This window comes from Dreissena polymorpha, chromosome 3, assembly GCF_020536995.1.
Source record: "Dreissena polymorpha isolate Duluth1 chromosome 3, UMN_Dpol_1.0, whole genome shotgun sequence".
NCBI lineage: Eukaryota > Metazoa > Mollusca > Bivalvia > Myida > Dreissenidae > Dreissena > Dreissena polymorpha.
The window spans coordinates 65,038,927-65,060,872 of record NC_068357.1 but is presented as its reverse complement, the minus strand read 5'-3'; positions in this window follow the sequence as shown (position 1 = coordinate 65,060,872).

Sequence of the window (21,946 nt, the reverse complement as noted above, 5' to 3'; positions counted from 1 at the left end):
ACAAAATTACACGCATTAGATATTTTAGAATTTAGATATCTTGAATCTAATTATTGCATTTCATTATGATTGCATTATGTTATTTTGTTTATTTCTGATTGCATTACATGATTGTATTATTGTTCATAATTGTATATGTATTTGCTTGCAATCTCGAAATAAGAGTAGTTCTATAAGACCAGACAACAAAAATCATGTGTTGGTTTTTGTTTTAACTAAAAAAAAATTGGTTTTACATGTAAAGGTATCATTTTAAACTCCATGCCATTAAGGTATTTTAAATTAATTAATATATAAATTACTTCTGATGCTTCTAGAATCTGCCTTTATATTTGATGTATTTATATATTAAAACCAATAAATGCAAATATGATTCATGACGAAATTGTAGCGAACATACGTGGGGAATTATGTACATCATACAAAGTGTGGTTTGTTAATTTTAATATTAGATTTTGTACATTTATCTTCAGTTTTTTTATTATATTCAGTATATTGTATTTTTCTTAATCATTCCAGAACAGTTAAGTGCTACATAATACTGGTTTATTTACATAATACTGGATTATTATACCTTCATTACCATTGGTTATGGGGACTATATAGGAGTCACTTTGTCGGTATGTCTGTCGGTCTGTCTGTCCCGAAAATTTCATTCGATCTTCACCAATCTTGGTCAGAAGTTGTATCTAGATGATGTCTAGGTCAAGTTTGAATATGGGTCATGCCGGGTCAAAAACTAGGTCAAGGGGTCACTAAGTGCGTTTCAAACCGAAAGTTTATTCGGACCATAACTATGTCATTTATCGTTAGATTTTTAATGACTTGGTAAATTTGTTCACCATCATGGGACGGTGTGTCATGCGAAAAAAAGTACGTCGATATCTCCAAGGTTAAGGTCACACTTTGAGTTGCCTATAAATGAGCTTGTCCGGGCCATAACTTTGTCATTTAGTGTGAGACTTTAAAATCATTTTGCGCATTTGTTCACCATCATTGAACGGGGTGTCATGCGAAAGAGTTACGTCGATATTGACAAGTTCAAGGTAACACTTTGAGTTCAAAAGTCTAAAATGGCTATAAATGAGCTGTTCTGGGCCATAACTTTGTCGTTCACTGTGAGATTTTTTTTATCCTTTGGCACATTTTTTCATCATCATCGGACGGTGTGTCATGCGAAATAATTACGTCGATATCTCCAAGGTCAAGGTCACACGTCGAGTTCAAAGGTAATAAATGGCCATAAATGAGTTTGTCTGGTTCATAACTATGTCTTTCATTGTGAAATTTAAAAATCATTGGCACATTCGTTCACCATCATTGGACGGAGTGTCATGCGAAAGAATTACGTCGATATCTGCAACGTCAAGATCACACTTTTAGTTCAAAGGTGAAAACGGCCATAAATGATCTTGACCGGGCAATTACTATGTCATTAATTGTGAGATTTTAAAATTATTCTGTACATTTGTTCACCATCATTGGACGGTGTATCATGCGAAATAATTACGTCGATATCGCCAATGTCAAGGTCACACTTTGAGTTCAAAGGTCAAAAATGGCCATATATGATCTTGTCCGGGCCATAACTATCTCATTCATTGTGAGATTTTAAAATAACTCGGTACATTTGTTCACAATCATGGGACGGTGTGTCATTTGAAGGAATAACGTCGATATCTCCAACGTCAAGGTCACACTTAAAGTTCAAAAGTCAAAAATGGCAATAAATTAGCTTGTCCGGGCCATAACTATGCCATTTATTGTGATATTTTAAATTGACTCTCTACAATAATTTTGTTCACAGTCATTGGACGGCGTGTCATGCAAAACAATTCAAGAGTTCAAAGGTAAAAATGGCCATTAATTATAATAGCATAATAGTTCTTAAAAATCGCCATAAATTAGATTCTCCTGTTTTGTGAAGACAGCGTGCAAAATATTTTGTGTCAATGCAGCATGTTGCGGTATACGTCACGTCTGTGAGAAAGCTCTAGTTTTTGCAAGTTTCCTTTTTATATCGAAATAAGAAGCTTCTCAATGTTCTAAGTGTTCTCTTGTACCCACTTATACCCATGTATAACTCATTTGGTTTGCTATTTCTTATCATGGAATGTAATTCAGACTTGAAACATTGTAATTATTTGCATGTTTTAAACCAATTGTACTTACATATGTATGTATTTTTTAAGTGTTAAAGTCATGGCACAAACTGATTAAAATAAATGTATAAATCGAGATTAAAGTTTTATTTTGACAGCAAATTTGTGTCATTTATATGAGGAGTGAATGTTAATTATATCATTTGTTTTAAGACCTCTGGTATACATGAGTTCTCAAAGCAATATTAACGTATAAACTCATTGATAAATTTAACACTCCATTATTAGAAAGAATTTAATAATTTTCTAAGTAGGTACATTTCCATGTTTTTGGTTTAAGATTTAAGACATCTTTATCATTTGTATGATAAACAATGTCCTACGTTTAAGTGTTCTTCATATTAAAATACATTGTCAGGGACAAAAATAAAATAGAAAGTGTAGAAAACGTTCTGCCACAAAGCTGTAGTTACACAATTACACATATAAGGCGTATTATGGGTAGTTTATGAAATGACTGATGCTTGGTGTCTGTTCTCAAGTGTGACCATATCCAATCATGTCATTTTCATAGTTAAGTGTACATGTACTGTTATTGTATTTTTGCATAATTCCAATTATATACCTGTTTTGAACACTGCATGTTCTATTACTTGTATAGATGTTTAAATGTACATATATATATGTTTGTATTCCTGAAAATGGAAATTTATATTATGTTTGTATAGTTATTTTCTCTTTAAAGTGTGTTGGGTGTGTGTGTGCGTGTGTGTGTGTGTGTGTGTGTGTTTTGAATGAAATAACCGTGAGATTGTGTTTAATTGTAGATGTTAAATGTATTTAGTTCCAATTATGAAAATACAGGTTAATTTTTAGCCATATAATGGGTTATATTAATATACCTTTTGTAATGTTGAACAAAACAAATGAAATTGTGGTTCAAGTTTTTATATTTTTATTTTTTTATTCGTGGTATATGCTTAAGTTTTTTAACAAAGTGAATGATAGAAGAGTGTTATTTAATTTACATAGAATGTTTCTTGTGTTTCTTGTGTTCAAAAAGACATGAAGGAAAATGGGGGATGCATACAATTAGTGATTGTTTATGAAATTACGGCTTTGTATTTTCACTTACTGCTGTGACTGTTTAATTGTAATCTGACAAGTCTTCGATGTTAAAATTTTAATGCTTTTTGAATGACTGTTTACAAAATATTTATTTTATGCATTTTGCTTTTGGATATCTAAAGGCAATACAGATTATAGATGAATACACTATTTAAATAATTCTTTGCTTAAAAGTAATCATGCTTATTATCCTGTTTCATTTTTAAAACATCAGATCTGTGGTAGCAAAATGATGATTTTACTTTGAATTTGCTTCAAACATTGTTTCAAGCAATTATGTCCAGTTTTGATTGCAAAGTTACTATATGTTTTGTCCGCATTGAAAATGCAAGTTTGAGTAAAGAAAATCCAGTTCGTATTTAGTTTGCTCAATATGATTTTGCAACCTCCGTCGTCATTTGTGGAAGTTATGTGTTTACATTCGTGATTCAGAATAAACTAGGATCTGAGGTAACTCAAGTGTTGTACTTGTATTGGAGCGCAAGTTTGGGAATTATTGTTTGGTAGAAATGATGCAATTGAATCAAAACCATAAACAGTGTTAATAGTCGCAACTTCTCAAATGAAAGTATGAAGGCAATAAATGATGATTCTCAAATGGTGCCAATGATTGTAGACAAAATTGGTTTTCACTGGCGAATTTCATCATAACTTCAGCGATGGCATCCAATTAAAGCACAAAAAAGGAACATATCTGTTCCAGAAACATCTTATTGCTTTTAATTTCTTAACTAGGTTTTTACAAACTCGACAATACTGGTTATTAAGTTGGGGTGTGGCATCATAGAGGTGGGTTTTTTTGGTTGATAACTTTAGTTTGCATTGACCAATATTCATGAAACATTGGATAAAGCAAGCGTAGATGACGACCAAGCTTGAGATATTTTGTTGAGCTAATCAGGTGATAATTAACTAATATAACGAAAAGAAACAAAGTTTCAGTAAATAAATTCAGTTGGAGGATTTGTACTGAAATTCTTTGTATGGGAAGCTTGCATATTGATATTTCTGTCTACTTCATGTACTTCACAAGTACATAAGTAAACCTCCACTTACATGTGCAGGGTCTTTGAAAACAGTCGCTGATCAAGACTTAATAACTTTGATCAACTTTAAAGAATGATTAAGCCATCTTTGGTATTTAGAAAAGTCTGGTTAAACAGAGAGAGTAACGATGTAATGGTCAAGATGTCGACGTCCATGAAGAGGCAGGTATTTTTTCCCGTTGTATACCCTTTATTACTTGTATTAGTTTGTTAATGCAGCTCACTTTCCAGACGTATCAGCAAGAAAATTGCTTGCGTTGTATTTATTTGGTATCAATATTTGCTCTACATCTCCACTTTACTCTCTATAAAATGTCTTAGATGACCTTATTACAGCTCAACTGAAAAAAACTGCGGGGTGTCATGTCAAAATATAAAGCAAATTTTAAAATAAAATAAACACCAATCACCTTTTTTACTGATATTGCTGGAAATTGAGCATCATCTAAAAATAAAACAAAAGTAATAAAGGGTATAAAACGTCCATAAAACTGTCTTAGCATGGACGTTGCCATCTTGACAATCACATGATTAATTACCAGCTCTGTTAAGGATAGTTTGCAATTTGATATTAAGATTAAAATATGTATGCAAAATGTACATTTCTGTACAACTACTACATATATTAAGTTCACACATGTCTTCAGAATCATGAAAGGTCATTGAACAATGCCCATAACCTTGTTAAATAATTAAGCAGAACTATGCCCCTTATTGAACTTTGAGTAATTAAGAAATTCAGGGAAAAGTTTGCATGCAACACTGACATAGCATTGAAGCATGTTGGGTCAAGGATGCTGTTTGTGCGGAACTTTTCTGTGTATTTAGGTTACAGGCTGATCTTGCGAGGGTTTCCTTTTAGAGCCAGCGGGGTCAAAGTCATTGTAACTAAAATAGATCAAAAGGGCCAAAGACGCTATGGTGTTCATCTGAGACCCAAAGATACCTAACTATTTTGAGCAGGTAGTGTTCTCGAGATATCACAAAATGGCATAAGGAACAGGATTCCATCATCTTGCAGTCATATTTTTGAACACAATTGTTTCCAAACTCGGTTGCTTTCAGTTTTGGGAAAGTTTTCCCGTGAAGATTTGGAAAATTTTAATATATGTGGCTTTTAGTGTTCGCAAACTTGTTCTTTCCTTTTATTTGTCCTTGTGACCTTATTTTATCCCACCTTACACAGTTTTAAAATATATCATTGGGACACATGTTTTGAAATAGTTATTACATGTATTTCAATTCATAAGAAATAGAGGACGATTCTGCTATAAATGAGTCTTCTTGAGTGATCATATGTTTTTTATTTAATATTTGTTTCTGACCTTATTCGTGGATTGGGGTATTTAACACTAATTGTGTATGTTGGCAGCTTATATTTAGAGATTGCTTTCAAAGTTCATCAAATTCAACTTCAGAAATCGGTCAAAAGTTGAAAATCTTCATTCTTGACCAGGTTTTAGTTTAAAACTTTTAGCCTTAAGTTTACGTACACTGATTGCTCTAGATGTACTAAAGCTCTTAAACTTCAGATGTCTTTATGGATATCAGATTACTGACAGAAAATGTACATACTACATGTACTATCAACGTGGACGTTTAGTCAAGCACACCGTCTTGGGACATACTTGTTCTGGGAAAGTGGGTTGGAAATGTTGTACTGTTATGTCACATACAGGCTTGGGTATTTTACATACATGTCTGGGTATTTTACATACATGCCTGGGTATTTTACATACATGCCGGGCTAAGGATTCAATTTGCAGCCACTTGGATCAAAGTCAATGTTACTGTTATTACAAATTAAGCGACTGTTTCCCCTCTATAACTAGTTTGGATGGATGAAATGCTTTATGTTTTGGTAGCTTACTGGTCCATGCAGATCATTCTTGGGATCGTACAATTATTTTAACAAATTGCATAAATTAGTGTTTTAAACCGGATTGCCATGTTTAACCATTGAATAGAAGATTAGGGCACATTTAAAACGAAGACAGCATCAGCACGTCCCATCTGTAAAGCAATTTATCCCATAATTGTTTTAGCCTGCATTGACTAAAAAACACCCTATACTTTTAACTTGTGCAGTGTTTTTGCCATTTTTGTTTGCGAACATAAATAAAGAAATGATGGGAAATGAATAAGACAGAAACAAGTAAATACAACACAGTAGACAGTAGTAAGAATTAAAAGACACGCCTACTGATAAATTTCAATTAAGGCTTAGACTATTTCTTTATTTTACCACCCCAACCTAATCGGGGTACAGTCTGTGTGTATGGGCACCCTGTGGTTCCATGAGTGTTTGTGTGTTTGTTTTAAGGTCCATCTGCGCGCAGGTCTACATGGCACTGACACAGTATTGCAACGCTCTAACCAAATTACTTTCTAGAATCAGAAAAGTTGGAATGAATTTCGAATTATAGTGAGGATTAAGATCTATTCAATTTTTTACTGAAAGGCTTTCATTTTTTGCACAATAAGGGACACCTTTCAGATATGGTGACCTTCAATCAAAATCTCAATCATTGGGAGCGAGGATCGAGTCTTGATCGCCAAGATAAGAATCGCCTGTGTCAACCACAACGCTGACCCGACAGTCGTTGCTGTCAAATTCTCACCAACATCGAAGACGGGTAGGGATATAGTAGTCAGCTGAGACAAAATATCACAGATAAAGATATTGTAGACCAATACACTGGGAGGCACATCCCAAAAGGTGTCCGACAATTCTGTGAAACTGTATTAAAATTTATATTAATGTATTATATCTTGTTTTAAAGTATTGAGGACTAGAAAGAGTGGAAAGTCCCTGCTACTTAAGAGGTAATCTTTTCGACAGACTGCCTGACAAACACACAGAAAAGCACATTTCACTATTTTGACATAAATTGGCATAAAAAATGTACGATTGATAAAGTTCACTCTTTACAGTCTTTTCACATCTTATGTCTCAATATTTAATAACAAACAAAATAATTAAAATAAATTAGATGTCGTGCATATACTGCATATTAAAGAAAGCACTAGTTGCCTTTATATTATATGTATTACGTAAAGCAAAACAAGAAAATGTTTTGAAGCTTTTTCCAATACTGGTACAAAATAATAAGACATTCATCTCTATTAACTAAATAAATGTGTGTCAATAGCCTTATATTTTAATATAAGTAATTAACTGCCAGAAAATTTCATTTTTAATGCATAATTCATTTCAATGCCAGATTGACAGATTCTTGTATTAAACGTTGACATACAACATCTGCAACAATTGTCTATTCAGTAATGTACACCACAAATATCAGAGCTGAACACGCTGTATCGGCCCAAACCACTGCACGGAGTATGTTGTGTTGTTGTAGCAAGACAAAAGGGTTGTTCTAGGTTGGGTTGAAATGAAGTCAAGTTCAAAGCTGAGATATAACGTATTTCCCGAGCAAGTCCATTCTGATCGAGGAATACGCTTTTCATGAGAGTCAGGTCTTCAAATAGTGTTGTACCCTTGCAAATGTTCGGAAGACGCCGACAACTTCTTTTTATTACATATGTAATCAATCTTGGAAAAATAATATTTTTAACTGGTGTAGAGTGCTTCAAAAACACTTCAAATTGGTATATTGTACATTATCGAATGATCGACTGAAATCCAATATTTTACCATAAATATAGGCACAACTACATGCAATGATTGCACTCAGGTTAAATTTCAAAACTGCAAAGGAGTCTTACATTCGGAGTGGTTATACATAACATATTTAAATAAATGGAGGATCCACAAGTGAAAATATGTGTTTGATGTGACCACTAGATCTACTGATATTTTAATAGGAAATTACACTGAAATCAACATGTTTGTTGAATTTTATAAAATGTGACGATAGTTAAAAATGCGCGAGCAATTTTCCTGCGTCATAGAAAATCATGTATTTTGAAGTCATTAATATGACGTCATATGATTTGGTAGTTGTCGCTTACTGTCAAAGTGGTTAAATTGTTCGTTTGTGATTGAATTTTTGTCTCTTCATTATAATATTAATTTAATTATATACCATATATTTTTTGATATTTTAACATTTTACTCGGACGATTATATTCTTTAAATATTGTTTTTAAATATTTAAAAAAATGTGTCAATTCTCCACAGAAACATATTGTTTTTTATTTATTTATTAACTACAGGAGCACTTTACATTTTTCCAATGGGTCTAATAAGTCTTCTGGCAGTGTCTGAAAAAGCAGTTTCAGTTTTAATTATTGTGTATGACTTACAGGATTTAACTGTCGAGGTAGCAAAACACTTAAGTCGCCATCATCGATTCCTCAATTTCGGAAATCTCCCCGTCCTGAGTCTATTCTTCAACACAGCCCTCTAAATCCTACATAGAGTTCGCATTGAAAGCAGTTCGGTTTATTCACAAATCGTCCGTATGTCCTCAGAACAGAAGTTTTGCCTTGTTTTATAAATTGCAATTATATTTTATTTTACACGTTAAGAAAGCATTTATGTACAGTGATAACCTTTACAAGACGCTCCATATCAATTTAAATTTACTTAAATTATCATAAATATAAGAATTTAACATTAATATACTATAATAGACGTCTTGCTGTAACTGCAAATGTGTGAAAATGCGTGTTTGTGCATCGATTTAATTATTACAGGTTCAAAGAATTGTTACAATCGTTGTGTTTCGTTTGAAAAACACTATTCGTTGCATGTTATTTTAATGTTACACGTAAGACAAGTCTAATTGATAAATTGACTTTAAAATAAGCGCAGTCCCTTCCCTTTCATCAGATTGCCGTTCATGACAGTACAATGTAATCTTCGTTTTTATATTTTCTTTAATGTTTGATTAATGCAATTTATAAATAAAAAACATGTCTTAAGTAGTGTTCTAAATGTTAAATTGTTAAAGTCATAACGTAAACTAAACTGTAAACATTATCTTTGCAAGATATGTTCACAATTTTATAAAATTGTAAAGAAAGTATCATAAAAAAGTAAGGATAAATTTTGTAAAATGGAGAACATAATATATAAGGTTATTATTATTATATATGATTTTATAGTTATTTTTATGTATATATATATTTTAAGAATTATGCAATGGTGATGCCCGCAATTGTTTAAGGTTCAATTTGCTTTTTACTTGCTATGCCGTTCCTTTTCCAACCACAACACCACTGGGATATTCAGTCATAGAGGTATAGTCAAGTCAGTATACACGAGTTTTGTCATCGATGAGATTTTGATTGGTCAGGTTGGCAAATGCATGTTGAATGTATGGGGAAAAGGCGACAATCCCACGACTGACATTTCTAGTTCATAGTGTAACGTCTGTCATCGTTTCCAAATGATAAATTAAAAAACAATATTTGACTGCTTTGGGTTTCTTTTTTCATCAAGATGTTTACATTGTGAATAGAATGTATTAAATATAAATGACATTTATCGGATTATGATAGGACTTTGGCTAAATATAGGGCAATAGGGTATAGGAATGACATGCTATGCAGTAATGTCTTGCTATTTATGTTGTTACATTTTGTATTTATCACCGGAGGTTGTAAAAACTACAACCTTTAGAAAGGGAAGGTGAAAGGATCCCTCACCACCCCATCCCACTATATATCAGAACCTGATTTTGTATCACTTAAATCAAAATTAGGACGCATGGTCTCAAAGCCAGTTGAATTATTCCTCTAATAGGAATGGTACTATGAAAGCGTCTTGTTCCAGCGTTGTTCTCTTTCGATGCTTGTTAGTTGTACCATACAAGCACACGGGCACGCATGGTTATAAATGGTTTATACAAGAGGCAAATATAATAAGTGCATAGAACTTTTTCAGTTTTATTTTATTGGAACATTTGCGAAACGATTTTAACCATTTACAAAAACTTAATTTTATTTTAGTCAAAGTGCAAAAGAACATGAACACAAGTGCATGTATAAAAATAACTCAGCGGTAAATGTAAACAAGTAATAGAGAGACAACATATTTAGGGTTTCTTACAATATTTATTTAAGAACCAGCAAATACTTGCATTTTTTCCTCACTTAGCCTCATGAAATCAGTAATTAATCTGGCAACAGTGTTAATGGCTCGATTATGTTCTGTACTATAGGTATGTTAAATCAATGTAGCCATATAAATAAGTGTTGCTTGTTTTACTTGTCTTCAAGTATGTGATAAATTTGTCTATTGATTTGGATTACTGACCCGAATGTAACAAGTTGGACGTTAGAATGATGTATGTTGAAAACAGCTTGGTGAATACAACGCACATTTTGTACATGTGGTGCAATAAAATTGAATACAACTTATAAATTTTAAGTCCTTGTAATTATAGCAATATATGCTTTTGTTGCATTTTCAGCATTTCGCCCGGTAATATAAAATGGTACGCGATATCCTGATTCGATTTAATGGATTTAAAAAAAAGAACACTCTCTTTTAAGCAACCACAAATAGTGTAACGACACGTTTTGTTAAAATTGAAACACTTATTGTGTCATAAATAGATTGTAACGATGTAAAATTATATCATGTCATAGACGTGATCTATTAACTTAATGCGAAACAAACATATTGACTGACGTCTGCTTATATGCAACTACTAATGCGTTATTTTCAAAGGAAAGTTGAAATGTATGGCGACCTTATAATTGACAGGTCTATTCGCCGTGTGTGGGGTGCTGCTTATATTTCACTTGACCGAATAGACGCCTACTGACTATAATCAGTATTTAATAGTAAACGAACTTTTACTTTAATCGTCCACAGATACGAGCGAGATAACATTCTTTGTTGAGGTTTTAGCAATCAAATGGCAGCATCCAATCTTTGACTGATGCCATTCAGAAACTAAATACGTTTCGTGAAATTAAAATCTGAGTGCTCTGTACCTTCATTTTTTGAAATTGAGTCATTAAACACGATGTACGGGCATCTGTGTAGGTTCTAACATTCCGTGCGGATACGTTGCCTATCTAACTGCAAAATACAGAATAATGGCGCGACAAAACTGCATTTCAATCATTACACAACATAATTATGTTCAATTTGAGCCTCCACCCGAGAAAAAGGAACTCATAGCATGATCGTAAATTGTCGTCCCAGATTAGCCTGTGCAGTACTCATTGGCTAATCCGGGACGACACTTTCCGCTATAATTGTGTTTTTGTTAACAGGAAATTTCTTCTAAACGGAAATCCATTCTGGGCGAAAAGTGTCGTCCCTGGTTAGCTGTGTGTACTGCATATGCAAAAGTGGAACGACATTTAACGCACATGTATTATTCCCAGTTGTCCGAGAACGCGATTCAAAACTAAACAAATATAAAATGATATGGTTCATTACATTGTCCATTTTATAGATCTAATTGTTCGTTAACACAGAAAACTTAACCAATACCTTTTAATGAAAGATCAATTTCATCTTAGTCATTTAAATAACATGAGCATTTTAATGAAAGCACATAAAGGACTTCACATTATTATTTCAAGCATCGTATTCATTTGCTTTTAGTAGAAGAATCAATACTAGAATCGACAAAGATAAATGCCATTTGTTTCACCCGCCGACCTAGTTACAATTATTTATATAATTTACAAGAAGCGTGTCAAACTATTGAATTTTGTATTATAATAATGTTTTTAAATTATAAAATTAATATATTAGACTTCAAAGGTTGGTTGTTGTGTGTCCTTAACATTATGAATTGTTGGGTCGCTATATTAATCATTGAATTAATACTTGTATGACCATATTGACCTCAAACCCATTTTTCTAACTATTAAATAAGCAATTTAAGTTCTTTTTGGCGCTTAAGATACTCATATTCATCCGATAAGCAATGTGCGATATTTTGGCAGTAAAGTTGCGATGCGATCGTTGATGAAACGGGGCCCAGATACTGTAATTCATCAAAGCCATTCAGAGTGAAGTATTGATGTAAGAAAAAACACCCTAAGAGAATATATTCATGGTGTCATTTTGCCAAATAAAGGTCACTGAAAGATATTTTTGCACACTTCGTTTCTAAACGTTGTTATAATTGGTATTTTTGCTGCGCACATCAACTATGCTTTATTTGTGTTATTTTGAACAATAATTTACAACCACAGACATCCAATGCATAAGTTATTTATTTGTTGATGTAGTTATTTATATAGATCCATGTCGGGGATAAAAGCAAATCAATATGACCAAGCCTCAGATTTAAGAAAGTTATCAACACTGATCACGAGAGATATAGGATAGAGCCCCCGACTGGTCGTTGACTGGCCAACCACTCTTCTTTCTCTGGTAGCTTAAGAATTTAAATATTGGGAAAACATTGTTTTTGCTATCGTCCACAAAAAAATATTATGTCGAGATTTCTTTGCGTATGACAACATCTTCTAAATCGGGCTAAATGGAAAGTTCATAATCTTTTGGACTCTTGTATTGACAATACTGTAAACGCTTGAAACATGTAAGTATGTTTCTGACCATACGGGATAAATTTTGATATTTATTTGTCAACAAGATCACATGAACGATTGTACATATGAATGAATATTTTATGGAACCAGAACCTTATACCTAATCTTATACAAATCAGCGGGCGCAAGAGAAATAGCATTTCGTGTCAAAAAATTTGCATTTCATGTGGTAATTATCCATATCCAATCCGGATTGCACACCATTCATAATGGGAATGCTTCTGATTGAAGAAGGATACACACTATTGGCTTTGATATTTTACCAGTTAACTCTGGAAACAAATCAAGCATCATTCTTTGCTCATTTGCAGTTATTTAACATTTACATACGAAACACATTGGCGTCGCCATAATGTGTGTGACGTTTGTTTTGCGTTCTTAAGGCCAGTTTTCACTATTAATTAGTTAATTTATTTTACATTAATATAAATGAATTTTATTCATGTATGCCCTGCAAGTGGACTTAAGAACGCTTACAAAGCCATCAAGACACAAACATTTATCTTTTTGCAAAGAGAAATCGTGTTTGTTGGTAAACCGAACTGGCGGTGCTCTAAGAAAACGAGGCTTAATCCATGTACGTAAAGTGTTTTTCAGTCCGTAAAGGCTAATATGGGACGACTCTTTCCGCTTTTATTGTATTTTGCGTTTAAGGCAAGTATCTTTATCACGGAAATCCGGTTTGGGAGGAAGGTGTTGTCCATGAATAGACCGTACGTACTGCACAGGTTAATCTGGAACGAAACTTAACGTACATTAAACTCCCAGAGCAAGGAACAATAAGTTGTATTTTATCCCTTTAATCTTTATATTTGAAAAGTAACACATCAGAAATTCATTAATATATGATTATCAACCACGTTATGAACAGCAAAAACGAGGTTTCGCTATTAGATCTAACTAATGATAGCTTTTCTGTTTAATTAGAGTCGGTAATAAGTATTTGAGCGAATACTTTACAATCTTCAATACTGCAAATATGGCCGATGGGAACAATGCCCTGGGGAAGGCCACGTTGTCCTTATGGGGTCAATGTCATCCAAGCTGATAGTCTTAAGATGTGTTATTTCATATGGGTACTCTCCGCTTTGGTTTTCTTTTCATAAAATGTGATTGTAATCACTTGTGACCCATATTTTTCCCATATAATACTGAATTACCGGTAATATGTATAGCTGTAACAAATCGTGTGTCCAAATTAAGACGCGAAGCCGATGGATTTATTTTCTAATGGAGAAGCATTCGAATGTTAAATATCACATAACTTAGCACGCTTTGAAAGTGTACCCATTTTCTGTATGATGCTTGCTTACTGAGCATTATGATCGAATATTCGAGCGCGATGCCGTTATATTCAGAATAATTATTGTTATTGTGCTTGATTATTTTATTACTGCTGATAATTCTGCAACTATTACTGCATTTAAAATAAGCTAATGAAAATAAACACACAAACACAAAGCAACACAAGATGAACGAATGACGAAAATCCATTCAATATAAAAGTAAGTTTAGTTGCTAGCAAATTGTATTTTATAAACACTAGTTTATATATTTCAATAACAAAGTGACGCACGTTATGCGTGACTCTTGTTCAATACACACGATTTAATCTATAATGTACTACTCTAATGATTCATTTACAACAATTCATTTACACGTTTTTCATTTAAAAGACCACGCATAGTTTATTTCTGTCTTTCCTTTTTCTCATACGCGATGCCAATTGATATAAAGGAATGTAAATATTTTTTATAATTGGGTTAGTTTTTAAAACACATATACAAAACATAGCAACCATCCATGAAAACTTAAAATAGAGCTTCGATGAAGCGAAAACGATAAACGAATTAATCGTCAAAATGTACGAGATGTCCATATCCCTACGCACATCCCGAATTATCGTTCATGTAAACATACGCACGGCACTGCGGATAAAGGTTCAGATGACAACCATAAGATCATTTATGTCGATTGTTCAACCGTAATTCACGCGCATATCCATATAATAAAGTTACTTCTACGTCATGATACTTCAAAGGCACAACATTAACGGTTTAGCTTTTCAAAACGAATCAATTTATGTAAGACTAAATGAGTTCAGGATGTAGAAAATTTAAAATCGCATTGATATAAACGCATGCGTAGTAAAAAAAAGTATTAATGACACTACGTATGACGTATATTGACTGCCTGGGCTAATGTGAGTTCATCTGTATACGGCCAGTTTATTATATAGCTTGTAACATTACAAGAACTGCAGCTATTAGCGAAGCCCATAAACTACTATTAAGCGTCTTTCTGGGATAACAGGGGTTACCCGGTAATGCATGTGCGTTAAGTGTCATCCCCAATTACCCTGTACAGGGGTTACCCGGTAACGCATGTGCGTGAAGTGTCATCCCCAATTACCCTGTACAGTTTACCCGGTAACGCATGTGCGTGAAGTGTCATCCCCAATTACCCTGTACAGGGGTTACCCGGTAATGCATGTGCGTGAAGTGTCATCCCCAATTACCCTGTACAGTTTACCCGGTAATGCATGTGCGTGAAGTGTCATCCCCAATTACCCTGTACAGTTTACCCGGTAACGCATGTGCGTGAAGTGTCATCCCCAATTACCCTGTACAGGGGTTACCCGGTAACGCATGTGCGTGAAGTGTCATCCCCAATTACCCTGTACAGGGGTTACACGGTAATGCATGTGCGTGAAGTGTCATCCCCAATTACCCTGTACAGTTTACCCGGTAATGCATGTGCGTGAAGTGTCATCCCCAATTACCCTGTACAGTTTACCCGGTAACGCATGTGCGTGAAGTGTCATCCCCAATTACCCTGTACAGGGGTTACCCGGTAATGCATGTGCGTGAAGTGTCATCCCCAATTACCCTGTACAGTTTACCCGGTAATGCATGTGCGTGAAGTGTCATCCCCAATTACCCTGTACAGTTTACCCGGTAACGCATGTGCGTGAAGTGTCATCCCCAATTACCCTGTACAGGGGTTACCCGGTAATGCATGTGCGTGAAGTGTCATCCCCAATTACCCTGTACAGTTTACCCGGTAATGCATGTGCGTGAAGTGTCATCCCCAATTACCCTGTACAGTTTACCCGGTAATGCATGTGCGTGAAGTGTCATCCCCAATTACCCTGTACAGGGGTTACCCGGTAATGCATGTGCGTGAAGTGTCATCCCCAATTACCCTGTACAGTTTACCCGGTAACGCATGTGCGTGAAGTGTCATGCCCAATTACCCTGTACAGGGGTTACCCGGTAACGCATGTGCGTGAAGTGACATGCCCAATTACCCTGTACAGGGGTTACCCGGTAATGCATGTGCGTGAAGTGTCATGCCCAATTACCCTGTACAGGGGTTACCCGGTAACGCATGTGCGTGAAGTGTCATGCCCAATTACCCTGTACAGGGGTTACCCGGTAACGCATGTGCGTGAAGTGTCATCCCCAATTACCCTGTACAGGGGTTACCCGGTAACGCATGTGCGTGAAGTGTCATCCCCAATTACCCTGTACAGTTTACCCGGTAACGCATGTGCGTGAAGTGTCATGCCCAATTACCCTGTACAGGGGTTACCCGGTAACGCATGTGCGTGAAGTGTCATGCCCAATTACCCTGTACAGGGGTTACCCGGTAATGCATGTGCGTGAAGTGTCATCCCCAATTACCCTGTACAGTTTACCCGGTAACGCATGTGCGTGAAGTGTCATGCCCAATTACCCTGTACAGGGGTTACCCGGTAACGCATGTGCGTGAAGTGTCATCCCCAATTACCCTGTACAGTCCGCAAAGGCTATTCTGTGACATCACTTTACATTTTTATAGAAATTTAATTTTAAAGTAGGACTTTTCTCAATGAAAATCCAGTTTAGGCGGCAAGTGTTATCCTTGATTAGCCTGTGCGGACTACACAGGCTAATTAGCTACGACAAGTAACCTACTTGCAATAAGTTTCCCCGGAATGAGGTTCATGTATTGTGAATTTAAATTATATTCAAATTTTTGTGCCCCTGTTAGCGGCAAATTAATAAGTTAATGCGATGACACGAACTGTCACGAAACGCCTTTTAAATGTAAAAATGTTTTCATATTGCTCAATTCAACATCGAAACATCGGAACAAATTTAAGTTGATTAAAAAAAGCTTTCTTTTGATAATTATTGACCGGTCACTTGAATTGATCACTAAGCATAAAATTAAGGTAATGTATTCATGAATGAGTTCGGTTCATTGGATTGATTACAAGATCGCTTTTATTTGAACATTCAAAACTTCTTTGCGGACGTGAATAGTTAAATTATACGAGAATGGGTGTGACATTCAAATACATTATGTTTTTTGTGCACTGGACAGTCAGGTAAAATAACTAGTTCAATGCAACTTATAATATATCACATTTCATTCATGTACAGAGGGTTACTTCAGAGGAGAAGGGTCGAAGATACGTATGCTTTTATCTCAAATGCGAGATGTTCACATTACATCAGATGGGAATCGTATGCTTTTATCTCAAATGCGAGATGTTCACATTACAACAGATGGGAATCGTATGCTTTTATCTCAAATGCGAGATGTTCACATTACAACAGATGGGAATCGTTTGCTTTTATCTCAAATGCGAGATGTTCACATTACAACAGATGGGAATCGTATGCTTTTATCTCAAATGCGAGATGTTCAGATTACAACAGATGGGAATCGTATGCTTTTATCTCAAATGCGAGATGTTCAGATTACATCAGATGGAAATCGTATGCTTTTATCTCAAATGCGAGATGTTCAGATTACATCAGATGGAAATCGTATGCTTTTATCTCAAATGCGAGATGTTCACATTACAACAGATGGGAATCGTATGCTTTTATCTCAAATGCGAGATGTTCACATTACAACAGATGGGAATCGTTTGCTTTTATCTCAAATGCGAGATGTTCACATTACAACAGATGGGAATCGTATGCTTTTATCTCAAATGCGAGATGTTCAGATTACAACAGATGGGAATCGTATGCTTTTATCTCAAATGCGAGATGTTCAGATTACATCAGATGGAAATCGTATGCTTTTATCTCAAATGCGAGATGTTCAGATTACATCAGATGGAAATCGTATGCTTTTATCTCAAATGCGAGATGTTCACATTACAACAGATGGGAATCGTATGCTTTTATCTCAAATGCGAGATGTTCACATTACAACAGATGGGAATCGTATGCTTTTATCTCAAATGCGAGATGTTCACATTACAACAGATGGGAATCGTATGCTTTTATCTCAAATGCGAGATGTTCACATTACAACAGATGGGAATCGTATGCTTTTATCTCAAATGCGAGATGTTCACATTTCAACAGATGGGAATCGTATGCTTTTATCTCAAATGCGAGATGTTCACATTACAACAGATGGGAATCGTATGCTTTTATCTCAAATGCGAGATGTTCACATTACAACAGATGGGAATCGTATGCTTTTATCTCAAATGCGAGATGTTCAGATTACAACAGATGGGAATCGTATGCTTTTATCTCAAATGCGAGATGTTCAGATTACATCAGATGGAAATCGTATGCTTTTATCTCAAATGCGAGATGTTCAGATTACATCAGATGGAAATCGTATGCTTTTATCTCAAATGCGAGATGTTCACATTACAACAGATGGGAATCGTATGCTTTTATCTCAAATGCGAGATGTTCACATTACAACAGATGGTAATCGTATGCTTTTATCTCAAATGCGAGATGTTCAGATTACATCAGATGGAAATCGTATGCTTTTATCTCAAATGCGAGATGTTCACATTACAACAGATGGGAATCGTATGCTTTTATCTCAAATGCGAGATGTTCACATTACAACAGATGGGAATCGTATGCTTTTATCTCAAATGCGAGATGTTCAGATTACATCAGATGGAAATCGTATGCTTTTATCTCAAATGCGAGATGTTCAGATTACATCAGATGGGAATAAAAATCGTGACGTATTAATTTACGATGTAAAGTGCTTTGTTATATTTATTGCTATCAATTTCATTTGGCGACGCAGTTTAATTCCATTTGCATGCACATGCGTGGTTAATTGAATTTAGTATGCGATGTATGTAAATCTATTAAATTCAATTGCCTTTGAACAAATAAACGTACATCTCTTATTTGTATTTCTCTTCTTACGATGTCTTTGTTGTTTCAATATTCATATTTGTGTTATTCTTATTTACAAATATACGTAGCCGTCATTGTACGTTGTTCTAAATCGAGTTAATGGAAAGTGAAAAATCTTTTGGACTTTTTTTTATTGATAATACTGTAAACGCTTTTAACACTTATTAATGTTTCTGACCATAAGTGGGATGGGGTAAATGTTGATATTTATTTGTCAACAAGATCACATAAACGTTTGTACATATAAATGATTATTTTATAGAACCAGTACTTTAACCACAATCCTATACAAATAAGCGGGCGGAAGAGAGATAGCATTTAGTGTCAAAAAAAGTTACATTTCATGTGGTAATTATCAAATCCTGATTGCACGCCATTCATCATGTGAATACCTCTGATTGAATAAGGATACACATTGTTGGCTTTGAAATTTTACCAGTTAAATCTGAAAAAACCAAGCGACATTCCGTGTTTATTTACTGTTATTTAACATTTACATACAAACCACATTAACGTCGCCATAGAGTGTGACGTTTGTTTTTCGTTATTTAGGCCAGTTTTCTCTATTAATAATTTAATTTATTTTACATTAATATTAATGATTTTCAGTCATCTATGTCCTAAAGGTGGACTTCAGAACGCATACAAATCCATCAAGACAAAAACATTTATCTTTTTGTAAGGAGAAATCGTGTTTGTTGGTAAACCGAACTGGCGGCGCTCTAAGAAAACGGAGCTTAATCCATGTGCGTAAAGTTTTGTTCCACATAAGCCTGTTCAGTCCGTGCTTGCTTATATTGTATTTTGCGTTTAAGGAAAGTATCTTCATCACGAGAATCCAGTTTATGTGATAGGTGTCGTCCATGAATAGCCTGTGCGGACTGCACAGCTTAATCTGGGACGAAACTTAACATACATTCAACTACATTTTCCACGAGCGAGGAACAATTAGTTGTATTTTATCCCTTTAAACTTTATGTTTCAAAAGTAGCACATCAGAAATATATTCATATATAAATATCAACCACGTTATGATTAGCGAAAACGAGGTTTCGCTATGAACTAGGTTTTCTGTTTAATTAGAGTCGGTAATATGTATTAGAGCGAATACTTTTCAATCTTCAATACTGCAAATATGGCCGATGGCGACAATGCCCCGGGGAAGGCCACGTTGTCCTTTTGGTGTCAATGTCCTCCAAGCTGATAGCCTTAAGGTGTGTTATTTCATTTTGGTACTCTTCGCTTTGGTTTTCTTTTCATATAATATGCTATTACTCACGTGTGACCCATATTTTTCAATACTGACTTACCGGTAATATGTATAGCTGTAAAAAATCATTCGTCCCAGTTAAGACGCTAAGCCGATGGATTTATTTTCTAATTGAGAAGCATTAGAATGTTAAATATCACATAATTAAGCACGTTTTGAAAGTGTATCCCTTTTCAGTATGATGCTCGTTTACTGATCATAATGCTCGAATATTCGAGCGGGATGTCCGTTATATGCAGAATAATTATTCTTATTGTGCTTGATTATTTTATTATTATTACTCCTGATAATTCTGCAACTATAACTACCGCATTTAAAATGAGCTAATGAAAATAAATAAACAAAGAATCACAAGATGAACGAATGACGAAAATCCATTAATTAAACAAGTAGGTTTAAGAGCTAGCACATGGTATTTTGTAAATACTAGTTTATATATTTCAATAAAAAAGTGACGCACGTTATGCGTAACTTTTTTTCAATACACACAATTTATTCTATAATCTACTACTCTAATGATTCATTTACAACTGACATATGTATTTTAATTATTTTGCTCACATAGCCGGTTCATTCTTCACGTTTTACATTAAAAAGACCACTCATAGTTTATTTCTGTCTTTCCTTTTTCTTTTACGACTTGCTACTTGATATTTCGAAATATCGGAATGTAAATATTTTGAATAATTGGGTTAGTTTTTAAAACACATATACAACACATAGCATCCACCAATGAAAGCTTAAAATAGAGCTGCAATGAAGAGAACGATAAACGAATAAATCGTCAAAATGTTCGAGATGTCCATATCCCTACGCACATCCCGAGTTATCGTTCATGTAAACATACGCACGGTTGTGCGGATATGCAGTTAACGAAAGGTTTAGATGGCAACCGTAAGATCATTAATGTCGATAGTTGAACCGTAATTTATGCGCTTATCCATATAAATTATATGTAATGAAGTTACTTCTACGTCATGATACTTCAAAGGCCCAACATTAACGGTTAAGTTTTTCAAAACGAATCAATTTATGTAAGCCAAATGAGTTCAAGATGTAGAACATTTTAAATCGCATTGATATAAACGCATGCGTAGTAAAGTATGAATTACAATACGTATGACGTATATGGACTGACTGCCTGGCTAATTTGATTTCCTGTTTATACAGCCAGTTTATTTTATAGCTTGTGACAGTAATAGCACTGGGGCTATTAGCGAAGCCCATCAACTACTGTTCATCGTCGATCTGGGATAACAGGAGTTACCCGGTAATACATGTGCGTAAAGTGTCATCCCCAATTACCCTGTACAGTGCATGTGCGTAAAGTGTCATCCCCAATTACCATGTACAGTGCATGTGCGTAAAGTGTCATCCCCAATTACCATGTACAGTGCATGTGCGTAAAGTGTCATCCCCAATTACCATGTACAGTGCATGTGCGTAAAGTGTCATCCCCAATTACCATGTACAGTGCATGTGCGTAAAGTGTCATCCCCAATTACCATGTACAGTCCGCAAAGGCTAACCTGTGTCAAGACTTTTCATTTTTATGGAATTATTCGTTTTAAGTGACTAGCATGTGCGGACTACACAGGTTAATAAGGGACGACAATTAACGTACTTGCATTAAGTCTAGTTTCCCCATAATGCGGTTCAGGTAATGTGCATTTAAATAATATTCCAATCACAGTTTGTGTTCCAGTTAGCGGCAAATTAATA